Source organism: Haliotis rubra, unplaced genomic scaffold (assembly GCF_003918875.1).
Source record: "Haliotis rubra isolate DU_JTF1 unplaced genomic scaffold, ASM391887v1 Scf178, whole genome shotgun sequence".
NCBI lineage: Eukaryota > Metazoa > Mollusca > Gastropoda > Lepetellida > Haliotidae > Haliotis > Haliotis rubra.
Genome location: NW_025765758.1, coordinates 1,637,834 through 1,664,624, shown reverse-complemented (window position 1 = coordinate 1,664,624; position 26,791 = coordinate 1,637,834). Strand labels below are relative to the sequence as shown.

The following is a 26,791-nucleotide window of genomic DNA, read 5'->3' as shown; positions in this document are numbered from 1 at the left end:
AAAGACGTGCAAAGAATGTTTTAATAGGGTTCGCCAATAATGGGATAAAACACAGACTGGACCATGGCATGTACATCTCTGTAAAGCTGTATCAATCTGAAATGTGACGGTACCAATTTATAACTTCACCCAAATCCACTTGAAAACATATCCTTTCACAAATCGATCCAACAAATCACCCTCGCCTCATTCCCTGGAATAATATCCCCAACAAGTTTCAACACTTAAATAAGAGGGGAACTCTGGACCAATTGTTTTCAAGCTTGGACTTAAGGAACAGGACATCTTGGACACAAAGATAAAATGAAATGACAAAGGTAAATAAGAGTAGTTTTCCTTTCTATTACATCACCTGTGAGCATGAATGAGGGCATTAAAACTCAGGCCATTTTGCCAGCTGGTGGTGAAGTCTGTGATCCTGACTTCTGGATATCTGAAATCATCATACATGTGAATAGGCTGAATTAAGACTCTTCCTGTTGGAGCAGAAACCACACAAATAAATGACAATACGATTGTCTTCACAATAACATATCTAACATCCAACATGAATACATTTCATTCAAACTGTCGTCAACACCTTATCAACACTAATTATACAAGCTGTAATGTTGTGGACACCCAGAAATATCACTTAGAAGAGACTCACGGTACATGGTCATCAATTGCAACAGTATTAGGTGAAAGGGTTTATAAAATACGTTTCGGCGTTCAAGACGTCATATTTGTGTGTGGTCTTGAATGTCCCTTAATTCTGTTTCTCCATGGCTGGTCAGAAAGGGAATGTGTCATATGATTTGTACTTTCATGTCTCCCTAAACACCCTTCACTTATTTTACCCCCTAATCCAGGCGAAAAGGGGAATGTGTCATGTGTCTTGTAATTTACATTTCTCATTAAGCACCTTTACGTCTTTCACCCCTAAGCTAGTCAGAAAGGGAATGTGTCATGCCCCTACTTCCCCAGACCCAGATTCCCCTGCTGCACTCACCCCTTCAGTCTTCCTCTGACACCATAGCAACAGAGCTTTCTCGGCTGACCTCGTCTCACTAGTCTCCTCTTCCTCATCCTGAAACATGGGATCATAATCTTTAACCTGCTGCCAGGTCTTCAAATATAAGAAAGCGATGTTCAAAATAACTATAACGTAATCAAACAGAGAAGCTGAAAACACAGACAGAAGAAGAGAAATGAACAGAGTAGGATGCCCAGGAAATGATGCTGTCTGATTCAGGCAAGGCGATATATCTGTTATATGCCAGTAACAAATGATATTTATTCTGTACAGAAGTCCAAATTGCCAAGCTTATTGAAGATACATGAAGGTGATCTTTTACATCATCTCAAAGTACTGCTGAATTAACATTGCAGGGTGATGTAATCTAACATAAAAGAAACATGTGTCGTCGACGAAGAAATATAGGAGTAGAAATGTTTCAACCACCAGCAAGGAATCACTGATATATGTCGGTCTACACAGACTGGCCCTCACCATTTGTATTTCGATTTCCTGGATATTGAACCGGAGGATGATGGTCCACATTAGTCCGAGGATCAATCGATGATTTCCATCCAAGATGTCTTCAGCAGAAATACTCTCTAGGTATATCTGTAACATAATAATGTATGTTGCGTTGAGTTCTCTATGACACAATTGATAGATAAGGTGAAATGAAGGTTTAAGATTGTGTTTAAAATGATTACATTACACATAGTTTTGTGTGTGTTTCAACTAGTCCAGACTATTGCTGAAACAAAGGAAGGGATCACGGAAGTCAGAGACTTCATGAGGGACCAACTGCGTCCCACAGTGCTGTTCAAAAGGAAGTGGCAAGCAGAAGGAGTTCTGGGTGGCAGCTGTCTCACACAGTGATGGCCCAAAGGAAATGGAAGTGATGGAATTCTGGCAGCTGTGTCATACAGTGCTGACCCAAAGGAAGTGGCAAGCTGAAGGAATTCTGGGTGGCAGCTGTGTGACACAGTGCTGATCCTGGGAGACGGGGAAGAGAACGTGGGATGCATACGGGGAAGAGAAGGTCATTTCTATGGCATGTAATCACAGAGATGTATTTATCATTGTTTCTCAGAGCATAATCAGCAATATTTCAACTAGGTTATTAATAAGAAACATTGGCTGAGATAACTAGTGTGACAGCATATATATAATTCTGTCCTGCAAATCCCTTAATAACAATCGTAGAAGAAACAAACTGTTGGAAGGAACGAATACATTTGAATCATACATCTAAAGGAAAAACTTCCTACATCTTTTTGCGCAAGGAAATCGAGGCATCTATTCAGATTTTCCAATTTGTGCATCTTGAAGAATCCCGGGCTGGGGTTACCAAGGTTTTCGCCCGAGATGATCCCCAGCAGTTTCATCAATATCTTCCCATCAGACAGGTCTGTGAACAAGTCCTTTATCTCTATGCCCACCTGCAAGAACCGAAAACTCAGAGATAAGAAAATATTGTTCTGCCGGAACGTTCTATCACAGACATTTGCAGCTGATTTCGTCAGTGATGAATTTAAACACGTGTTTGTTTGTTGTTTTACTTGCGCCGTCAATCAGCAATATCCCAACTATATGGCAGCGATCTGGAAATAATCGAGGCTGGACGAGACAACAGTATGAGCATCAATCGAGGCAATTGGGATTCGATGACTGCTTACAAATTGGACCAGACAAGCCAGTGACGGTAAGCATGAGCAACGCGCGCCACCATCCTGTACGATTCACTCAATGCCTTTCCCTTAAAACTGCTTTTAGGTCATGTTGTTAATTAACAAACTTATAATGGAATAAAAATACAGTGTGGAATTATTGTCTCAACAATTAATATCCCCTGAGAGCTCACGACATTCAAATAATATTTGTTTGTTTCATTTTTCATATATGTTTTGTTGTTGCATTTTACAGAGCGCATACACATTACAATTCATAATAGCTAACAAAAACGTGCAAGAAGGTGAGAACCATTGGTGCTCATGGGAAAGCTTGTCCCTTCGATCCGTTCAACCACCATCACAAGACAAAGTACAGTACACAACATATACCAAGCGCCATGGCTTGCACACACGGGCAAAACCTCCCGTGACGTTGAAAACATCAGTGGACAATTATTCGAATGATCATGCTTTTAGTTCGTAATGCGAATTTATTGTCTAAATTTCTTAATCTAAGTGTTTTAAAGTGATGACAGGGTAAATTATCTTACATCCTCCAGATATCCATTCGCCCATCTTGTGAAGGTCTTATACTGACTATGTTCCCTGTCATCACAGAGTGTCTGAAGAATCTGAGTAAAGTGAGCCTCCTCGTCCGAGCCACAGGAAAGCATATTGTCAAATTTCTTTCTCAGCTCCACGGCCTGATAAGGTTGAGGTCTGAAACATTAAGAAGAACATTGGTATTTGCGATGGTGTACGTTCATGATTATACGCCTCAGAGGAGATACATAGCCCTTTTTGTTGCACTCTCAAGTGAAAATATCTTGAAAACATCTTCTTGCGATCTGGTTTTGTACATTATGCACTCACACTGTAGCTTAAGGGAGAACAGTGTTCGCGATCGATGAAAAGACAAAGTTTACCTGGCGTGTAAGTACAATCAGTAGAGTGGATAATTTTCTCTCAAACGTATTTAAACTCAGATGTATGTCTTTATTGTCATATGCTTGTCATACAGGCTCGCTGGCTTGGTTGACACCTGTCATCGGTTCCCAATTGAGAATGCTCATGCTGTTGATATATTTCTGATTGACGGTTGTTTTACACCACAGTTACAATAATCCAGCATCCTGGAACACGACTGCCTACAAATTGGACCAGACAAGTCAGTGACTGTAAGCATGAGCAACGTGCGCCACAATCCTGCACGATTCACTCAATGCCCTTGCCCTCAAACTGCTTTAGATCCTGTTGTTGATTAACAATCTAAATTGCGATAGACTTATAATGGAATAAACATACAGTGTGGAATTATTGTCTGAACAATTATTGTCCCCCTGAGAGCTCACGACATTCAAAGATTATTTATTGATTTCTTTTTTCATATATTTTGTTGTTCTTACAATTTAACAGAGCGCATACACATTACAATTCATAACAACTTGACCAATAGTTATAACACATGTCGATATTTGAATTTATGGAGGCTGCATATTTAATTGGTTGGTTGGTTTTATAGTTTTAGGGCGACGTGGGCCAATAAGAGGCATATTTGCGCCCAACACATTGACTTGATTTAATAAACAAACATAGGTAATTTCATCACCAAAAGGAATCGTTTAGTTAAGATAAAAGTAACGATAACACTATTAATATTAATCTGGATAGATGTATACACATATCGAATAACCTCTGCTTTGTGTTACGGATTAAAAACCTTAAGTAATCACTTCCATTTCTGAAACATGAAATACTCATTCATTAAAAAAAAAGCATTAGGTTCAGATGAGTGTTAAAATGATTTAAAACCACAGGACTGAATCTGTATAAGCCATTCGAGAGCCTGTCTAGATTACATCATATTTTCCAGATGACGAGACAAAATCTAAAACTGCCCGTTGCACAGACCCAAACTTGATATTGGGGTCTAAAACTGTTTCTAATGAAAATACATCATCAACCTCAAGTACAGCGCTTCTGAGATTATGACTTATGTTGTTATGCCCAGGGCACGTAATAAGATAATGTTCGATATTTTCAGGCGTCTCCAAATTGCAATGGCCACATTTAGAAGAGACCGTCTTATCTATAATACTCCTGTAAGCATTTAGTCCACAGTGTCCAAGTCTGAGACGTGAAAGAATAACCTCATCACGCCTTTTACGACGACGAATTTTATGACCAGATTTTAGTGATGGTCTAAGTTTGTACATATGTCGGCCGGTAGTACCTGTGTCCCACAACCGTTGCCAACTCCTTGTTACAGATTTCGATAAAACATTTTAAAAATCTTTAGGGATTGGTTGAAATTTAAATAAATCAACTTCGGGAAACTGTAACCCGGATTTGGCCAAATTATCTGCAATCTCATTCCCATGTATTCCAACATGTGCTGGGACCCACACAATGTCGCATGCAATGTACTTCATGTTTAAAGATGTATCCAACTTTAATATCTCATGAACTGCATATTTAGTTCTGTAATAGTCAGTTAGCTCCCTTTGGATTTCTTTGAATTCTGGCATTTTCTTTTCTGATCATCTGGGCAATGCATAACGTTTTCTTAGTAATATGATGATGTTAAGTCGGTTACAATATTTTTCGGTATAGCCAATTAGAACAATTTCTTTTGATATATTTATATTTATCTGAGCTTCTGATAACAGCCAAATTTTCAAATAATTCCAAACGGAGCGAATATAATCGCATTCCCAGAACAAATGGAATATAGATTCCTTTAAAGAATATATATAGCCACCAACGTTTTTAATCGCAAATTATTTTTAAATTTTAGATTGGTAGCTAAAACTGCGTACAATCGTGAGCAGGTGAAAGGATGGTGTATGCTGTGCTGGGAAACCGTTCAGGAGACAGAAAACCTTACCTTCGATAGTACGGTGAACAAATTTTGGTTGCTGGCGATCTCCCTTTTAAATTGTAATTTAATTGGTATTTTATTCGTATGCTGTCAAGACGCATGTTAGAATATTGATGATGGAAGAGCATGACATGTTAGCATTCTCTCTTGGCGAAGATGACAATGATGTTGATGAAATAACATTGCATTTTACTACCATAGAATTTAGAGGTATTTATTAATCATGAACAACATGTGTTAATAATATTACGAATATTCATATCTTCATATTACTGTCTGTGTATATAACGGACACTGTTCGCACCTTTATGATATATATGTTTGAATATTGTATTACCTATTTCTGATTTCATAATTATGATGGTTTGAAAACCTTCGCATTTATCTGTAGGATTCATTCATTCATCCATTCATTCCATTATTCATTCATTCATTTTATGAATTTCCATTGAACCCTAACAGAAACAATGACAAATAACTACAGAATTGTCTGACAATATCGTATTGTCATATATATCACTATGCCCTATTGCAGTTTTAGTTTGCATGTTTCCCCTTCGTCAGGTATTCGTTAAACCCAACAAAATCATATGACGTAATTTACGCAATATGAGCCAATGGATTAAACTACTAAATAAAATATGTTTGACTTAATTACAAAGACGACTTACATGTACAAAATTCTAACGACATGTGTAACATCATGGTTATTCTGGCGGTTATGTCTGCCTTCGAATAATGAGAGGTGAGGTGAAATTGGGTTTACGTCGTGCTTGAGAATATTTCGCTCCTATGACGACGTGCATGCGTGTGTATGTGTATGTGCGGCTGCTTGTAGTAGCCCAGACTTAAGCTGGTTTTATAGTGCTAGCCCACTGAGATACCATGCTGCAGTGAAGCAAGAATACCCCACTCAGACACATTATACTGACTCCGAGCCGACCAGTCCTTGTTGTACCCATTAATGCCGAGCGCCAGGCAGAGACCAACAAGTACCATATTTTAACGTCTTTTGGTATGACGCGGTCGGGGATCAAACCCGCGACCTTCCGCTCTCCGGGCGGACGCTCTAACTACTACACCACGGAAGCGGTCTCGAATAATGAGAAGAATCACTGCACAAAGGATGCTAACGGACCAAACAGCCAGGGACATTGAAGGAACCATCTACGTATAAGACCTGTATATACTTAATATACCGGTACCCATTAACCGACACAGAAAGAGTGAGTGAGTAGGTTTAGTTCTACGCCGCACTGAGCAATATTCCAGCTGTATGGCGGCGGTCTGTAAATAATCGAGTCTGGACCACACAATCCAGTGATCAACAGCATGAGCATCGATAAATGCAATTGGGATACGATGACATGTGTCAACCAAGTCAGCGAGCCTGACCACCCGATCCCGTTACTCGCCTCTTACGACAAGTATGGGTTACTGAAGACCAATTCTAACCAGGAACTTCACAGGTCGACACAAACCAGGGCATACACCTATCGATATGCCTGTATGTGGGGAGAAGATAACAACCCGCCCAACTCGTTCTTACAGCGCCACTTATCATGGTCGATTATACATTTTCGTTTTAACATGTCATAGAAATATATTGACAAGACACAAATTCTATTCACCTCCATGTGCCTTTGTATGACTCGTCAACCAGCATATGAATGGAATTTAGCTCACGCGTGAAGAATAAGATCCAACTATGTCAGGTGAGGGGACATTCAAATGGTTTTGAGTCATGTTCAAGAATATTGCACTAATGAAATGAACAAGTGCCCGTAGCTGTTGGCACCAATCAGTTTTCGTACTGCTAGCCCACTCAAATACTATACCTCAGTTAACATGGACATTTTTTTCGGTACCCCTATTTCCGAGCTACCTTTTAACGTATTTTGGTAAGATATGTTTGTGTGTTTATTGTGTAACGCCGAGGGGCGGTGGGGTAGCCCAGTGGTTAAAGCGTTGGAAGACCCGGGTTCGAATCCCCACATGGGTACAATTTGTGAAGCCCATTTCTGGCGTCCCCCGCGTGATGTTGCTGGAATATTGCTAAAAGCGGCGTAAAACCAAATTCAGTCAGTCAGTCAGTCAGTGTAACGCCGCACTCAGAAACATACTAGCTATATTGTGGTGGTCTGTCGAGTCTGGGCCAGACAATCCAGTGAATTGAACATAACTTTTATTACACTCCTGCAGGGATACGCGGCATAATTGAGTGAGTGAGTGAATATGTTTCACGCAGCTTTTAGCAATATTCCAGCAATATCACGAAGGGGTACACCGGAAATGGGCTTCACACATTGTACCCATGTGGGGAATCGAACACAGGTCTTCAGCATAAGAGGTACAAATATACAGTAAATAATACATAGTATGACGGGATGATTAATATGGAAGGTTGCATAGTTTTTATGATTGCATTACAGAATGTACATAGTTTTTGTAAAACACTTGTTTGTTTACAGATAAACATTTCTTTACATTTAATTTTATTTTTACATCGTATTTTGAGATATATGTTTTCCGATGACGTTTGAAGAAAGGGGACAGAGAAAAATGTCATGACATTTTCGTCGCCAATATCGCACATGTGGCATATATTACATATTCTTTCTTTTGGGGAATCAACAGCATGGTCAACATCATGGACATCGATAAACGCAATTGGGATACGATGACATGTGTCAACCAAGTCAGCGAGCCTGACCACCCGATCCCGTTAGTCGCCTTTTACGACAAGTATGGGTTACTGAAGACCAATTCTAGCCCGGAACTTCACAGGTCGACACAAACCAGGGCATACAACTATCGATATGATCTTCACGGTTCTTTTGGTGTGCAGCCACATAGCTGGAGTGAGTGAGTTGGGTTTTACGCCGCTTTCACCTTGTGTTATAGCCGACCGTCTAGCGAGTCACAATTATGTCAATAGACGAAAGCGGCACACATTACCCCTTTAATATCTGTGACATATTTTGGCCAGTCATATTTGTATTTTTTACGCAAAGGATATTTTATAAGTCAGAATTATTCGAGTTTTGAGCATTCACGACGTCCCGTTTGACGAAATTCTTCCTATTTCATGGAATAATATCTCTTACAATATGAATATTAACATTTACAATTATTTTAGTGATTTAGCGATGAGTGACGCGATTCAAAGACAATTCCATACTTACATGTTTCGTTCGTCACTGTGGTTTTTAGAAGGAGTGTTGACATCTGAGAATATCATGTATGATATACCCACCGAGGACAACACAGGGCGGGTATTCCCAGTCGTGACTGCCTTGTATGGTGACGGCACCCACAGGGTTGACTTTAGTCCCATTTAGGTTTTCTTGTATCACTTCCCGTACCTTGGCATAATGAATGGCGTTAACACCATGACCGTATAAGTAGAAGCCGGGTAAGGAAATCAAATAATAGAAGATATTTCATGTGACTAGTGAAATATGACGAGTAACATTATGACCTACTTCACGTCACAAGAAATGAACTTTGTGAATTGCATATGTTTTTATTGCCATTTATTGTGTTGTGTAATAAGATGCTTGACAGAAAACGTTGTTCAGACATGAAATGGTTCCGGCAAAGTGATATTTTCACTGCAGTGAACATATCAAATTTCTGTCAATGAAGTCAAATATAACCTTTCTGCTGTATTTTTTGTTAGTTTCCTTGGATGATCTGGGATAGTTGTTTTCGTTGTATTCATATGCAGTAACCCGTTAAGATCCGGGTTAGAATTGATCTTCAGTAACCCGTTAAGATCCGGGTTAGAATTGATCTTCAGTAACCCTTTAAGATCCGGGTTAGAATTGATCTGCAGTAACCCATGCTTGTCTTAAGAGGCAACTAACGGGATCGGGTGGTCAAGCCCGCTGACTTGATTGACACATATCATCGTATCCCAGTTGTGTAGATCGATGCTCACGTTGTTGATCACTGGATTGTCTGGTCCAGACTCGGTTATTTACAGACCGCTGCCATATAACTAGAATATTGCTGAGTGCGGCGTACAATTAACCTCACTCATAAGCAGTAAATGTGCAAAGATCTCATGTGATCCATATAATGCAAGGCAGTTGTTTGACGAGAGTAAGTGAGTATTGATTTACGCCGCTTTCAGCATTATTCCGGCGATATCACAGCAACGAATACCAGAAATGGGATCCACACATAGCACCGATGTTTTGGTATGAAGGCTTTAACCACTCAACGCCCTGTTGGACAAGTGAGTAAGGCAACATTTACCGTCTGATCAGATATATTACCGCCATATAGATACAAGACCATCACAAACACAAAGTCCCACTCGAAACCAATGCTTTATATACAAATGTTAACATTACAATATTAGTTGTATGATTTACAACAAAGGCTACGCTAATGACATTTACAATATACAAAAAGATAATATAATTTTTTTTTGAAATTAAGAGATTACATACATACATACATACATACATACATACATACATACATACATACATACATACATACATACATACATACATACATACATACATACATACATACATACATACATACATACACACATACATACATACATACATACATACATACATACATACATACACAAACACACACACATACATACATACATACATACATACATACAAACATACATACATACATACACAAACATACATACATACATACATACATACATACATACATACATACATACATACATACACACATACATACATACATACATACACACACACACACATACATACATACATACATACATACACATACATACATACATACATACATACATACATACACACACACATACATACATACATACATACATACATACATACACACACACACACACACACACACACATACATACATACATACATACATACATACATACATACATACATACATACATACATACATACATACATACATACATACATACATACATACATACATACATACATACATACATAATGTAAACCCTTTGCATTTGCAAAGTCAACCCAGTCAAGCATAACGGTAAGCCTTTTATCTCAATGGATAGACTGTTGGACAAGAACATGACGAGTCCGAATAATTCGAAGTAGAATTGTGTGCACTCGTTCCGTCAACGTACATATACTCAACTGAATGCTGTTGGTAATACACTGTACAAAGGGCACCCGTTTGACAGATCATTCCAGGGCAATGTCCTTTTCATAACTCATATGGATATATCTCAGTATATGTATAGCCATCATGAAAAGTGACAGGTAGGTATTTTCAGAGACGAAAGACCTATGCTATACATACTAACATTTGTATAGCGCCGATATCCAGCTCAGTCATGCTACCGTGTATATATAGTATGACCAGAAATTATTGAGAATTTTAGGAATATGTTTAATTGGATTTCTAGTATAAGCAACCTTGACCAGCTATCAAGTGCTTGGTTTCATTCAAGAGAGACAACTCCGTTAATCCTTTTTCATTAGTTTGTGAAGAGTTATCCCCTTTTGTTTACGTGCTAGCAGACGACATTGTATAACGAGTAATGCAGTTGAGAAGGATAGAAACGCACTTATATATACATGTTTCTTAAAATCACTCCGTTACACACACACACACACACACACACACACACACACACACACACACACACACACACACACACACACACACACACACACACATGAATAGTCCTTTCACACACACACACATATAGTCCTTTCGAATGTTCTTGAGTTACATGTTGGTAGTATTGATGGTCAAATTCATTCTTAAGGCCATATAATAAACAGACAACTCAAGAATGGTTCACAGTGAATGACATTGTTTTTTGAGATTTGAGTCACACACTTTGACCATCAAGATCAATGTTTATTCATATGCCAGTTCCACAGTTCTGAACCAACGTATGACATCTTTGAAAGAGCTCGCACCCGTGTTTTCAATGTTGCCATGTGTATGTTTGAATATTGATTACCAGGGCCATTAAGTATAAATCAGCACTAGTATATATCTGATTAAGGTGGCTAAAGGCATGGGACTCCTCACATGAGACGTGTATGTGCACGTGCGGGCTAACCATGTGTGTATAGCATGGATAAGACACTGAATGCATTTACCTATTGTACGTAGCCATGACTTAGTGAGTACATATACAAATATACACAATTAACCAAAATAAACACAATTAAGCAAACGTCCTTCTAAAATGAACAAACAAGCTGACTGCCAATCGCTATGATGGTTGTAAACTACAATATAACCCAATGGGACACTGACAGAGACGAAATTTGTTTAAACAATTTTAAATTGAAAAATATTCTTCTAGTTTTGTTCATACCAATTAATTTGTTCCTTCCTATTGATCCACCGTTATTTATTGTTTGCGATCGCGCTTTTCACGGACATGTGAATTACCCCCATAACAGTGTAGAACCTTGTATCTCAACGTAGATTCAAGATACACACACCTTGGAATTAGTTAATAACCATCACTAATTGGGAGACGTAATAATGAAAGTCAATATATTTAAAAATTAGATTTTCGGAAATTATGAATAATAAATTTCACGTTACAAAACCAAAACAATACATTAAAATAACATCAATGACTTCACATTGGAAATCCCAAATGACCTGATGATTTCAATTTATTAAAATGGGATTGAAAAATGCGTGCTACAAATCAAGTAATATATTTACAATATTTTACGACATGACTGATTGAGACAGGGATATAGTTGAAGTTGCTTTCGGTATTAATAAGATATTTCAGTGGTGAGTGAGTTATCAGCCCTGTGGTCTGGTACAAATGTTTTGGGAGCCTGGACAGTAGGTTCTACTGTTTGCAATCAATCCCAATAGAAAGACTGCCTTATTTACTCAACTATCTTTTACTGTGCATAACCTTGTATCTGAACATTAAGTCAATGTTTTCCATGATTAATTTTAGATAAAATATAGCCATTGACCAAAATGACCTTCTTTTTTATTGACCAGATAGACCTTCGATTTTATTCAGGCAATATCCCTTAATCAAAAGGTTGTTTACATGTCTCTCCAAATCTTTACTGTAAGGAACCAATGTCAATAAATGCTTCGTTAATTTGTGTAATGATGGAACCCTTCCAAACAGTTGGCACTAATTTCCCAATTCTACGATATCTCCTGTTACTGTTATTCAAATATACATACATACAAACGTGAGTCCACATCTTGTGCTATGGGATTATTTAAAAAAATGAATTAAAATATTTTGAAAAGTGTTTTGATTGACACTTTCATTGTGTACATTTATGTACCGTATAAATATAGAAGGAAAACGTTGAGTTTCTTTGTTTGAAACATGTGTTATGATGGATTAAACAGTCACACGTTAAAACTTTACACATCCAATCGGCACCTTTGCAGAAACAGACGAGCCGATGACGTTACCAGAAACAGAGATACAAAGATTGTACTCAGTTTGTTTTTGTGAAAACATTACACGCGTGTTAAAGGATGAGTAAACTGGCTATATATAGTTTGTATATGTTGTATTACAGGTCCGTGGTAGTTTCATATGTTCTAAACGCTCCGTAAATATCCGAAACTAGTAAAGATCATATCTCAGTGAAATTGACATGACAAGGATGATATTTAAGTTGATGATTGTACATGTTCGTGCTAACTGTGCAATGGGAATGGAGTTATTGATGTCGTCCTCCTGACAAAAGAACTGTTTGGACACATTAAAGCCTTACCTCTACACGTGTTTGAACATGACACACACACACCTGCACGCGCACGCACGCACACACACACACACGCACTCTCTCTTTGATATTGCTAATCTTGCAAAAAAGGGGTCCAAAAACATACCCAGCCCCCATCGTACACGCATTTCTAATGATCTAAATGAGAACATGAAAGTGAATCGCAAAAACATGCAGTCATTGACACGTCTATATAAACATTTACACACTCCATTACATGTATAATAAAATATATATAATTGTATGATGAGATCCATCGTCCCGCGACCCTTGTTTAGCTGGTTTGAAGCCTCGGTGAACCTGCTCGTAGTTTTTAACAAAGTAATGCATCGATTCTTTCCACTCCCAGCCGACAAAAATATCTTACAGTGCATATATGATATGTAATATGATCGTCAAGAATATATTGTGCATATGATTTAACACTGGCTATGTGAACGAACATATGTCTGTCCCCAATTGGGCTGTACAATATATTGAATGATACGAATTGAGTCCTATTCCCAGTGAACCAGGTTTTCTGTTCCACAAAATGCATATCCGGTTTTAAATAGATTATCATCGGCAGGTGTCCTTTTCCGTTCATAAAACACCAGATATCATATTCCTTTCCACACAACGAACGTTCTTTTCAAATCGGGTATTTCATAAAGCATCATCGGCAGGTGTCCTCTTTCTTATATAACGCATCAAATATCACGTTTTCCTCCCACACAATGCATGGTCTATGCGAGTTAAATGCATTACCATCGGCAGGTTTCTTTTCCTTTTATAAAACACCAGATCTCAAAAACTGGTTCTTTTCCACACAATGAATGTTCTATTCGAATCCAGTATTAAAATCAGATATCAGATGGTGCACTTTTCCTTTTTATAACACACCAGATGAAGAATGAGGATGATTTTTATGGATATACAACTTCTTTATTCTGTATCGGCGACGTTTCGACATAGATTCTAATGTTGCTTGACAACGACATTAGAATCTATGTCGAAACGTCGCCAACTTCTGGAATGCCAATCTAAGAAAACACACCTGATATCAAATGATCTTTTCTACACAATGAATGTTCAGACTAGTCATGTGTTAAATGAAGTACCATCGGCAGGTGTCCTTTTCCTTTAAAAACACCAGATGTCAAGTCTTCTTCCACACAGTGCATGTCCTATTCGAATCAAGTATTGAATGAAGTACCATCGGCAGGTGTCCTTTTCCTTTCAAAATACCAGATGTCAGGTCTTCTTCCACACAGTGCATGTCCTATTCGAATCAAGTATTGAATGAAGTACCATCGGCAGGTGTCCTTTTCCTTTAAAAACACCAGATGTCAGGTCTTCTTCCACACAGTGCATGTCCTATTCGAATCAAGTATTGAATGAAGTACCATCGGCAGGTGTCCTTTTCCTTTCAAAACACCAGATGTCAGGTCTTCTTCCACACAGTGCATGTCCTATTCGAATCAAGTATTGAATGAAGTACCATCGGCAGGTGTCCTTTTCCTTTAAAAACACCAGATGTCAGGTCTTCTTCCACACAATGCATGTCCTATTCGAATCAAGTATTGAATGAAGTACCATCGGCAGGTGCGATTTTCCTTTAAAAACAAACCATATATCAAAGTTTTCCACCACAAAATGCTTGTCCTATTCGAATCATGTATTAAATGAAGTATTATTGGCCGGTGTCCTTTTCCTTTTACAAGACATAACCTCTACCAACAAGAAAAGGGCACTGCAGACAAGACCAATTCCAACAATATAGAAGATGCTTTGAATCTTGATCAGAGACACAGGCTGAGGGAACTTCTCTTCTGGATATTTGATCTTGGGAATATGTTTCACCCATTCTTGAAAGATTTTCTGCAGCATGCCACTGTCTCTCAGGGAATACATACTGTTGATGACAAAATGATACACAGACATGAGACAACAACAAAAACAAAATTTATAAAAAATGAAACAAAACAAAACAAAATACAACAACAAAAAGGCCCATCAAACCCAACAAAAAAATAAAAAAAAAAAAAAATACAAAACAAAACAAAAACACCACAAAAAAAAACACCCACACAACACCCCAAATAAAATAAAGAAATAAAGAAATTAAGTTAAAAAAAACACACCCCAAAAATAAAGAAAAATAATAAGAAAAACAAAAAAAAATAACAAACAAAGATAACAAATAACAAACAAACAAAAACAAACCAACAACGTGGTTTGAAGTATATGTTTATCAATGTGTTATTTCCATAACGGGTTTTTTAATTACCGCACTTCTACGCAGTAGCCGTAATTGAAAATTAACTGGATGTTTCGGTCCATAGATCTGGTTTGTTTACAGGCCGTCGTCGCATGGTAGAAGTAATGCCACGCTATAAATACTTACATTGTTTTGACAAATTTTGGAATGACGAGTTCTACCAATAGACATGCTTACCCTTTTCGCGAACACCTGGTGTCATCACTCATTTTCAATGATCCATTAATACAAATTTTAACTCCAGCTGGAATCTCTTTCTTAGGATACTCAAGACTGACACGTTATGATTTTACCCGTGGCATTATGTCATGTTGTCAGCCATAGTGTTAATGTTTTCCCAGTACTTTCAGCTGTATAGTAGTTTATACAGACTAATCAGAGAGTTTAAGCTGAACAGCTGTACCAAATTAAATCCAAGACTGCCCTTGAATCCAGTACCATGCACAATGAAACAATATTTAGATTTTTCTAATTGATCCAAACGTGTCTCCTACAACCAGGACCTATATCTGTTGCCTTGATAAATGACATATGAATTTATTGCAAACTATTAGGAACTTCGACACGGCGTCCATTAGTCATGGCACAAAATGTCAAACTGAGTGTATTATTGCATCTGTAGAACTAAGTTGTATATGTCGAATTGAAACAAAAATAGATGATGAGTCATGATCCTTGTAATTATTATATGTTTTTTCCATTCAAACATGGACTTATTGGGCCAGTTTTTTAAATACCCACAGAAAGGTTTGCATGAAATATAAACCTGAGCTGGAAATGGAACAAGGACGATACTAATACATCAATCCTTGATTTTTTCGCGGTCGAAAAGCATCATTTGTAATGATGTGTGTGTTATTGTTGTTGTTGCTGTTTTTGTTTGGGGTGGTAGGTTTGTGTGAGTTTGTGACTTAAGTGGGTTGGTCACTTTAAATCTACAATTAGGGTATACCATTTTTCGAGCTCATCCTTGAAGGGAGACAGCCTCGGAAGGTGGAAGGCAAGGAAGGCTGTAGCATATTTGGAGTCAATGACTTCCATCTGATTACTTGTCCTTCCCAAGTAGGAGAAAATGGTGCCCAAGAGGAGGGCATATTTCCCCTGCTTGACTCTGTGGAACTGCTTGGTCATGTTGAAGTCGAGTACATCAGGGTCACTAGCCGATAGCTCCTCAACACGCTGCCTAATTGCCAGGACATCGGGCCGGTTGGTATTCTTAAATTATAGAGCATCATATACTCATGTGATCAATGCTGTTCATTATCATTGACTATATTACAGCATACTAGCTACAGGCACAAGTACAGTCTAGATACATGCATTATATAGTCATCTATTTTGGCTCAACACATAACACGTGACAAACTCTGAAACCTAGGACGATCTATTTTGGCGCAACACATAACACGTGACAAACTCTGAAACCTAACGATCTATTTTGTTATTCAACACATAACACGTGACAAACTCTGAAACCTAGGACGATCTATTTTGTTCAACACACAAAACGTGACAAACTCTGAAACCTAGGACGATCTATTTTGGCTCAACACATAACACGTGACAAACTCTGAAACCTAGGACGATCTATTTTGGCTCAACACATAACACGTGACAAACTCTGAAACCTAGGACGATCTATTTTGGCTCAACACATAACACGTGACAAACTCTGAAACCTAGGACGATCTATTTTGGCTCAACACATAACACGTGACAAACTCTGAAACCTAGGACGATCTATTTTGGCTCAACACATAACACGTGACAAACTCTGAAACCTAGGACGATCTATTTTGGCTTAACACATAACACGTGACAAACTCTACATGGGGCAGGATGTTTCTCTTACGTGGTCTTAGTGGATTAGTCCAGAGAAAGTGTTACAATTCAACACCAGAACATGCACTTTACTCTGTATACCTGACACCCGTGGAGGTCCGGGTTAGAATGTACCTTCAGTAACCCATGCTTGTCGTAAGAGGCGACTAACGGGATCGGGTGGTAAGGTTCGCTGGCTTGGTTGACACATGTCATCGGTTCCCAATTGCACATATCGATGCTCATGCTGTTGATCACTGGATTGTTTGGTCCAGAGTCGATTATTTACACACCGCCGCCATATAGCTGGAATATTGCTGAGTGCGGCGTAAAACTAAACTCACTCACTCACTGTTTACCTGAAAATATTGATATATTATGCTTGAGGAATCATATCCTATTTTGTAGTCTCCTCTGGCCGCCAGTTCAGCAAAGTTAGTGAATGGCGGCTTCTGTATTCTCACAGTAAGCGTCGCCATGATGGTTCCACAATAGACAGCGGACACAATTGTTGTGAAGATCCACCATACCGCCATTAGAAAGCGCCCTGGGTCGCCTGGTATAGTTGATCCAGCTCCTGATTGGTTGGACGCAGTTTATTTAGAGATAAAAATGTGAGTCAACTTCTACCTATAGTTCGTGAATGAGTATTGTTTACCGTTGACACAATTCAGACAACTAACCGATGTGGGGAATCGAACTCAGATCTACGGAATTTCAAGCGAAACCTGTCATCACTTTGCTACCCAAACGTTCCAACATCTAACTTCAAACATAACAATATTCAGGTAAATCAACACGCATTATTTTGATTCTGATTTTTTTAAATGAATGTCCATAAGAAGCCAAAATTGCAACGGGCGTACTTGTACTCTTTTGTTGAGTGAAATGTTAAGAAAACTGTAAAGGACATATAAATATAAAATATTTAGGTAATTTCTCATAAGTATATGCGCATCGAAGCAGACATGAGGTTATTCTGTATATCCAAACACTTCGTAAAAAAGTATTCTTAACCTTATAACATGTTCAGTGGCAGTGTTGTTCATCGTGAAACAGTTTTGTTTTTGTATTGAACTGTTTCTCCTGATATCCCATAGAGTTGAACATAAAGAATTTTCTGGATTTCATCTCCTTTATATTTTTTTCATTCTTTTGAATAAAGAGATGATGAAATCCAGAAAATTCTGTATGTTCATCAAATAGCATCTTCTAAAACGCCAATCAAGCATCTTATCCCATAGAGTTGTTGTTGTGGGCAGTTGTGGGCTAGTAACTGCATTTGGATTTGGTGTAAGACTGATCTGGGAGCATCTAGTTTATTCTAACCCAGTGAGTTAGACAAAATTCGAGAACAGAAACTTCTGGAAGATTTTATAAACAAAGAAGGCAAACTCTTGCCTTGGTCATCTCACATTACATATCAGATGACAAGAGGATCAACGGTTGCATGAAGATCACTCACTCTGGATACTCAGCCGTGACCTTTTTTGAGAACTTGGTTATGCTGTAGCGAGGTGACTATAATCATAAATATCTTTACTACTGTAATAACTGCTTTCATGCTATAATGCCATTCTATTTGAAATCTCTTTAGACTGCCATTGTAATTCCTTTGAACGGATTTGTGATCTTGGTGTGTTGTTTTTGTATCATTTAAGAATACAACTGTCAAGTTTACAAAATTTCTTTGTTGTTTTCTCACATCTAATTCTTCTACAGATATTGTGCAAACGTTTTGTTTCAACTTTGGATTCCACAAGTATCAAATATTATAACATTTTTTGAAGAATCCTTTTTTGAGGCTACCTGGTGCTGGTAACTTCTCTGATCAAACATAGGAATAAACATTGGATGTGGAATCTGTGAGTAAATATGGCTGTATGCCTCTTGCAGCAATCTCATATTCTAAGGATACCAAGGAAGGGCTTCACACACTATATATATCCATTTTGCGAATCATTACTTTACCACGGGGACAATTAACTCACTTTCCCCCTTGACATTATAACTGCGCTATGGAATAACACGTACCTTGCTTTAAAGTAGCTCCATAAGTTTCAAACAGTGTCGTCACTGCAATAGTTCCAGTTGAAGGTATTGCTCTGGGTATTTCAACGGAATCAGCATTCTTCTTTGTGCAGGCCATAGTCCTGATTTGAATGTACCTTACGCAAGATAGTAATGCCGTAAAGACAACCATGGTTACTCCAAGAATGGTCAGGACGTGAGGTAGGAAAGGGCGGAGGAAGACCAACAGATGGTCCTGATCGGCATCTGCCTCCTTCTTGTACAGGATCATCAGCTTGCTCTCTAACACAGGAGGCAGGATGTAATCAGCAGCAGGTTGCCGGTCACTGTGGATCGTCATCATCTCCGGAGCAAGGTCAGCTTCCTGCGAGGACAACTGAGTCTTAATATATTTGGGTCAAACATACATGATATTCTTCGGTAAGGAAGGATAACAATATATGGATGAACAACTTCTTTACTACAGCCCTCACTCTCATATATTGTTAACCTTCCCTACTGCTCCAATTTCTAAATGCCTCTCATATTCATCGCAAGTATACCATAAAAAACTGGTGTAATCACTGATCATTGATTATATTAGTCATCCCTACTTCGGACTTTTATACTCTATGGAATCTGTTTTGACAGATAATTAAGACTATTGATGTTTTCGTATCATATATATCCATATATGCATTAACTAGGCATTCTTAAACACTGCTTAATAATTAATATACATGAGTTTTCCAAGCCAGACAATTCTTATTGTTCTTGTATTTAAACTACAGTCGCATACCTTACACCCTCGTGGTAAATAGCTATTGAATTTAAAATTAGCCGAGAGCTATGTTTAATTACCTTACCCTCCTTTGTAGCATCCCAAGAACGCCTGTCCAGGAACCGTTGATGTCCCTACCCCACTCGTCCTCTCTTGGTGCAATGACGTTGTAGCTGTTGTGAACATAAAGACTGGTTACAATATAAGAGGAAAGTGGTTTTGATTGCACATAAAATGACCAGAAAATGTAACTATAATTCTACATGATACTTTTAGGAAAGAATTTCGTTCGACAGATATCTCTTTCATAGATATAGCGGCATACATATATTCAAATACTGTTTCGGCGGTTATTCTAAGGTTGGGGTTGAGGTTTTATATTTACCTGAAGTTTAGTTTTTCGGCCATGACTTTCAGAATGCGAAACTGCAGACCAACCACCTTCCGGTCATTGACAATCTCGTATCCCCAGTCATACGACATGTCCTGTTGAGATGAGAATCAAACTAAATGCTGTCCTTCATAAGAAGATGTGGACAATTGCATGATTTGATTTGATTGAAGCTTGTCATTCATTCTTTTGTTCTAACTGAGATAAATACTTCAGAACCTCAATATGAACTGCTTTTAAAACTGTAAACATATATAGACTTTCATCAATAGCATATACGAGGTAGGGTCCTTTTGCTGATACTGATCATGTGTTAACAGACAAAGCTCATTTATATTGCAAATACTGTTCATCATAAAAAAACATACTTCACGTGATCAAAACAAGGGAGATAACTCTATGGATATAATCACTTCTTCATAAATGGCATTCGTTGTAACAAAGAGGTTGTATATCCATAGAACTATATTCGTTATACTAACCTTTTAAATGTAACTTAAAGAAGTTCCTGGACACAGATCAACATAACGGTAGTTCATGTAAAATAGTGTACATGCAGCCCCGTGTCTGCGGAACGAGTAACTAATCATCGACGTATAATCACTTGATAATTATATTCCAATAGAGGTAATGATCCAGAGGTTGATGTTTATCTCTAAAACGAAACTGGAAACTTTAAACTGGAACCAGTTTGCACATGAATATGCTAAGTTTACCTTCATGACAACGGTGAGTTGTCTGTCGTTATAGCCAAACTTTACATTGGGGAACACATCTGGTTGATCCACAGACAAAGGTACGATCTGGAACTCCCGTCCTTTTGGATGGAATACCAGTGTCCATATTCTCGTTGTATTGTACTGGGTCTGTTGGGAGAGAAAAGGGCATTCATAAGTGCGTCCGTTGTGAAGTTGAAACATTTCACGCCTCCAATCACAACGATGCAATTTAAAACAAGGAAAGCCTTTGAAAAGGCAACGTTGGAGGCACCTCCATTAAGATTTAAAAAAAGGACGTGAGATGAGTTGGGGAGGGGGGTGTTGTGGGGTGGGTGTGACGCTGATTTCCACAAATACGGTACTCTCATCTTCGGTATATCATATCAAAGGTCTTTCTCACCTTTGTCATGTCCAACCATGTCTGGTTATGAAGTACAGTGACGGACGGAGGAAACATGGTCCTATATAGTGCCACTACCGGGCCAGAGTCTGTAAGCGCGGGTTCACACAGTGATTACTAAGTCGGTATTACATGTACCCTCAAGTGTGCTCTATTACGTGTAAAATCGTTTTGAATTGAAAGTGTATCAGATTTTAACGTTCTTGATAAGTAAAAACACAGAATGTGATTAAATCAGAGATTTATGCAAAACTCGATTTCCGCATTAACTTTGAAGTAAGCAGGGACAATTATTTCGGATTACCCACATGGTCACGTGACTCCTAATTTGCTACAGCTATGTTCATTGGTCATTTGGAATTGCCAAAATACAAAGAGACTTGTTGTCATTGGCTGAAAGTTCATTTTGAATAATCCAAGTGTATATTGTAGAGAGAAATTTCACTTGAGAGACAAATTCAGCCTGATTAACAGATAAAAAAAATAGCTCAAAATCCTAAATATTCTATTAAATATCAGTATAGTACACGGCACGGCGTATCCTGTACCCAAGAATATCTGCCGTTTGATTTTTTCATACCCATCCCTGAAAAAAGATGGATCGGTAACTATCGTGTGGTTAGCGCACAAAAGTTAAAATCTTTAACGGAGGGGACACAGCGATAGCAGGAACAGCGTCAACACGCATGCGCTACACAATCGTACAGAGAATGACAACGTAAGACAGGACAATGTTCATACATGTACACTTGCTTGGGTCCATTTTTTTCGTAAACCTACTAGTGTTGGGAATTGGTTAAAATCGCATAATTGATGATTGGTTAATTACAACTGATCAATCATCGACAATTATTGGTTAGCGTCATTTATCAAATGTTCCTGGTTATGGTGGTTCATGCACAAAAAGTAAAGAAAAAACATGTAGTTCTTTCGGGTATTTTTGCAAATTGCACATAATGCATTTGCAAACTTCACATCTTTAAAGGATGACTCGTATATGATTGACATTACTTTCATGGACTCTTTAAGATAAATTCAATCATGACTTGGATCGATCGTGCTTATAAAATGTAACAGACAAAACCAACCTTGTGAAAAATATTGTCATTGCAAACAAGTGTTTCAAAATTGTTTGTGTTCGATTATGAGAAAACATGATCGATTGTTTGGTCATTTAGTCAATCGCGACCAATCTTCGAATATGTAAATTTATCGGACCACTACTCAAACGTACACATGCACCTCAAAGGTATATACAGAACATTATCGGAAGGTTTTGAGGCAATTTTGACATCAATTACCATAATACCTGGCGTGGCGTGACGTGGAGGTCACGACATTTAACAAACGTACATCGTTTGTACACTAATGATAACGTGAATACATCCTTTTCGCTCATCCTGGATAAATTTCTCTTTGAAACAAACGGTAACAAAATAATAATAAAAACACGAGGAAGTGTTATTCATGAAAATATATTGTTAACAATTTTTTTTGTCATCGACATTCTGTATATGCACATTTTACCGGTAAAGGGGGCGGTGGGGTAGCCTAGTGGTTAAAGCGTTCGCTCGTCACGCTGACGGCCCGGGTTCGACTCCCAACATGGGTAAAATGTGGGGAGCCCATTTCTGGGGTCCCCCGCCGTGATATTGCTGCAATATTGCTACTAAAAGCGGCGTAAAACCCAACTCACTCACTCACTCACTACTATGTAAAGGACCCGATACCTATCCTGGCTGCCGAAACATAAACTAAAACAAAGTCCACTAAAAAAACTAGTTGGGGAGTACAAGATGATCAAAACTAGAGTAAGAAAATGTTCACGCATTAAAACTAATTATTTTCTGAAGTATAATTTCTTACAAGAAAAAAAAGGGAAATTTCAAATGTTTACTAGGAATTGGAGAGACCTAGACAATGCACGGAAATCCACAACATCATACACATACATACAACTATGTAAATAACATTCACAATCATTTCTTACCGATTCTGGTTGACAGTTCTGCAAGAGATCATATAATTTTTTTATCAAGGATTTTCGAGAAAATTGCACCCCTCGTTAATTAAATGGGACATTGAAATTAGTAGGGCTGCGCAATATAACCGTTTTACCGGTATTTAACGGTTCAGACATGAAAACGATACGTATTGCGATACGCTGATCGAAAACCGGTATTTTGACTTGCATTCGGAAAACTTCGTAACACTCGGAAATCTTTGGATATGTCCTTGTTTCATTTGTGCCAAATATTATTCATATTTTTATTTTATCATGATTAAAAGTTGTTATTAAAGCTTAATCAAGCCTAGTGATTTTGTTATGTTTTTGCTCTATAAATAAAAAATTAACTCGATTATAAGTAGTTTTTTGCTTAAAAATACTTCATGCAATATATTGCAATACATATCGCAATACATGCTTTCGCATCGCAATATATCGCAATATGAAAATTCTCTGCAATACCCACCCCTAGAAATTAGTCTACTCCAAACTGAATGCCAATATACAGTCTTGTTTCAGGTCTTGCTATGTCATCACACGAGCAACGATTCTTGAGCCTCCATTAAACATCTTTGAAGTTCATGGGACTGTGGGTTAGCGTAACGGTTAACGCTTTCGGAAGACCAGGGTTCGATTCCCCACATTACGTGAATCCCATTTCTGGTGTCACCGGCCGTGATATTGTTTGAATGTTGCTATGAGCGTCGCAAAACCATACTCGCTCACTCACTCTTGCATGACCAAGAGCTTGGTAATACAAAACATGTATTTTTCGAATGTTTCGAAACACTGGCAACAATTAGGTTGGATTTAACGTTCATGTTAGCAGGCGCTTGATTGAAAATCAACGTCTCGTCACCGGGAATTCGTTCCGGGACGACCTTTTGACGACACAAGGATCACCAGCTGACACAACAAGGGGACACAACTGCTGCGGTGATCTTCATGACACAAACAAGCCAAGAACCACACCCGATGCAAGCACACTTCTTGTTCCTTTGCTACGTGTAATTGAATCTGTCCAAACTATACCCAGAAGATACTCCTCTCGCCCCAAAACACGAGGAATAATTCTAACCCGGATCTTCATGGGAAATCTTATCATTAAGTGAAGTATCCACGAACCTCTGAATAGGTGGCACGCGAAAAGCGTCCCATCGTCCCATCGAAGACCCGGGTTCGATTCCCCACATGTATGAAACCCATTTATAGTGTCCCGCGCCGTGATGTTGCTGGAATATTGCTAAAGGCGGCGTAAAACTCACTCCCTCACAGTTGTCTCCGGTAATGTAAAGTCCTGTCCTAGTTCCTTATTTCGAGGACCTGTGAAGATCCGTGTTAGAATAATTAAGTTGTCTTCAACAACCCGTGCATGTCGTAAGAGGCGACTAAAGGGATCAGGCTGTCAGACTCGCTCGCTTGGTTTATGCATGCCATCGTATTTCAAAACGCGAAGATTGATATTCATCATGTCAATCACTGGATTGTCTGATTTAGACGCGACTACTTTCAATCAGCCCTCAAACAGCTGGAAAACTCCTGAGTTAAACAACATGCAAGCAAAGTAAAGCTTCATCATAGGTGTGTAATTGCCCTGGAACTGCACAACACAATCTATAGCGGTGTTAAATGATTGATGGTGTGGAACTAAATCTGAATGGTATGCGCACCTTCTCTGATTGTGTCAAAGGCTGTAGCAGCATGTTCATCTGAACAGTCTGACACTGACATAACAGTCACCTGTCCTTTCTGGGGCAGTGGGTGAGTTACGATTTTAAGTCACGTCGGCACTATTTCAGCCGTATCGTGACTAAAACAAGTATGCATTCATAATACAGAAAGTTAAATTACTGTCAACAGTATACAAACCTGTCAACGAGGCACAGTAAAAACAACTAGAATATCACAGTTATAGATGTAAAACAAGTTTGTAAATCTAAAATGGTGAAACTATTGAAGACAATACAATACAAAACAGGCTATAGATTGCCAACAGCTCAAAGTAGATCACCATATTAGGGACCATGGGAACTTTCAGTATTTTTGCTTCCTGCATGGACCTAGCTGGGTTTACACCATCCCTTCAGATGTTAGCAATGTTTAGACAAATCTAACAAAGGTGTCATGTACAAAACATATATATTACTCAAAAGTTTATAAACAATTCTATTTCCTTCAAAAAGCAATTATCAAATGATAATTGACATGGTCAAAAAGATCCTTCACTGTTTTTTCACTGAAATGTTGATACCTTGTGATGGAAAAATCAATACAGTCAAGCAGAACAGCTTCATGAAAGGAATGACGTGAAAGAAGACGTGAAAATTATATGTTTACAGATTCATAGAAAAGGCCGGTGATAAGAGAAGTCGTGACAGTACAAAGTACATCTGCTGGTCCCTGGTAATCACGATCTGAAACCTTTCTGGACTAACCAAAGCAACCATGCCTCCATAGAAATTCCAACGGATAACGTGCATCATTAGGTTCATCACGTTTACTAAATGAGCTTATATGAGCTCATGTTTACACTTGGGATAGATTTTGCACAGATAAGACATTTATTAATGATACACAGTAGCCAATCACAATATTATGACATGATATTGCCATGGCAATATATTGCTAAAACTCCTCTAAAGGTAGATCAGCTTCATTAGCTGTGCTCCGTCTGGGAACGTGTGTGAAAGGCATTCCAACGGGTACACATTTTGCTCCCTCCTATCTGTATCTTTAAGCATGAAAAAAAGTCTTCTGGTTGGGAAAAGTTTGGAAAAATAGTTTAACTTAGCCCAAGGGCCTTGTTTAAAAAAGCTATCGAGGCGCTACGACTGTCGTAAGTCTATGTTACAGTATAGGAGGTACGACAGGCGTATCGCTAAGATAGCTTTGTCAAACGGGGCCCAGGTGTATGAATTATCTGACATTGTTCAATAGTGATAATAAATGCTGCTGATATACCCTGCGGAACTAGAAATATAAAACTGATGATGAGATGATGATGATGATGATGATGATGATGATGATGATGATGATGATGATGATGATGATATCCGTAAGTTCCTGTGACAAAAGCAATGACGTCAA

The 26,791-nt window shown here is 38.3% G+C and overlaps 1 long non-coding RNA gene across 1 annotated transcript; it reads left to right on the top strand.

Moving 5' to 3' along the window:
- Nucleotides 1-11,355: 11,355 nt before the first annotated feature.
- On the top strand, nucleotides 11,356-18,634 carry LOC124273204. Its single transcript, XR_006897574.1, has 3 exons — nucleotides 11,356-11,366; nucleotides 17,452-17,454; nucleotides 18,561-18,634. It is a non-coding gene; the product is annotated as an uncharacterized LOC124273204 (long non-coding RNA).
- Nucleotides 18,635-26,791: the final 8,157 nt, after the last annotated feature.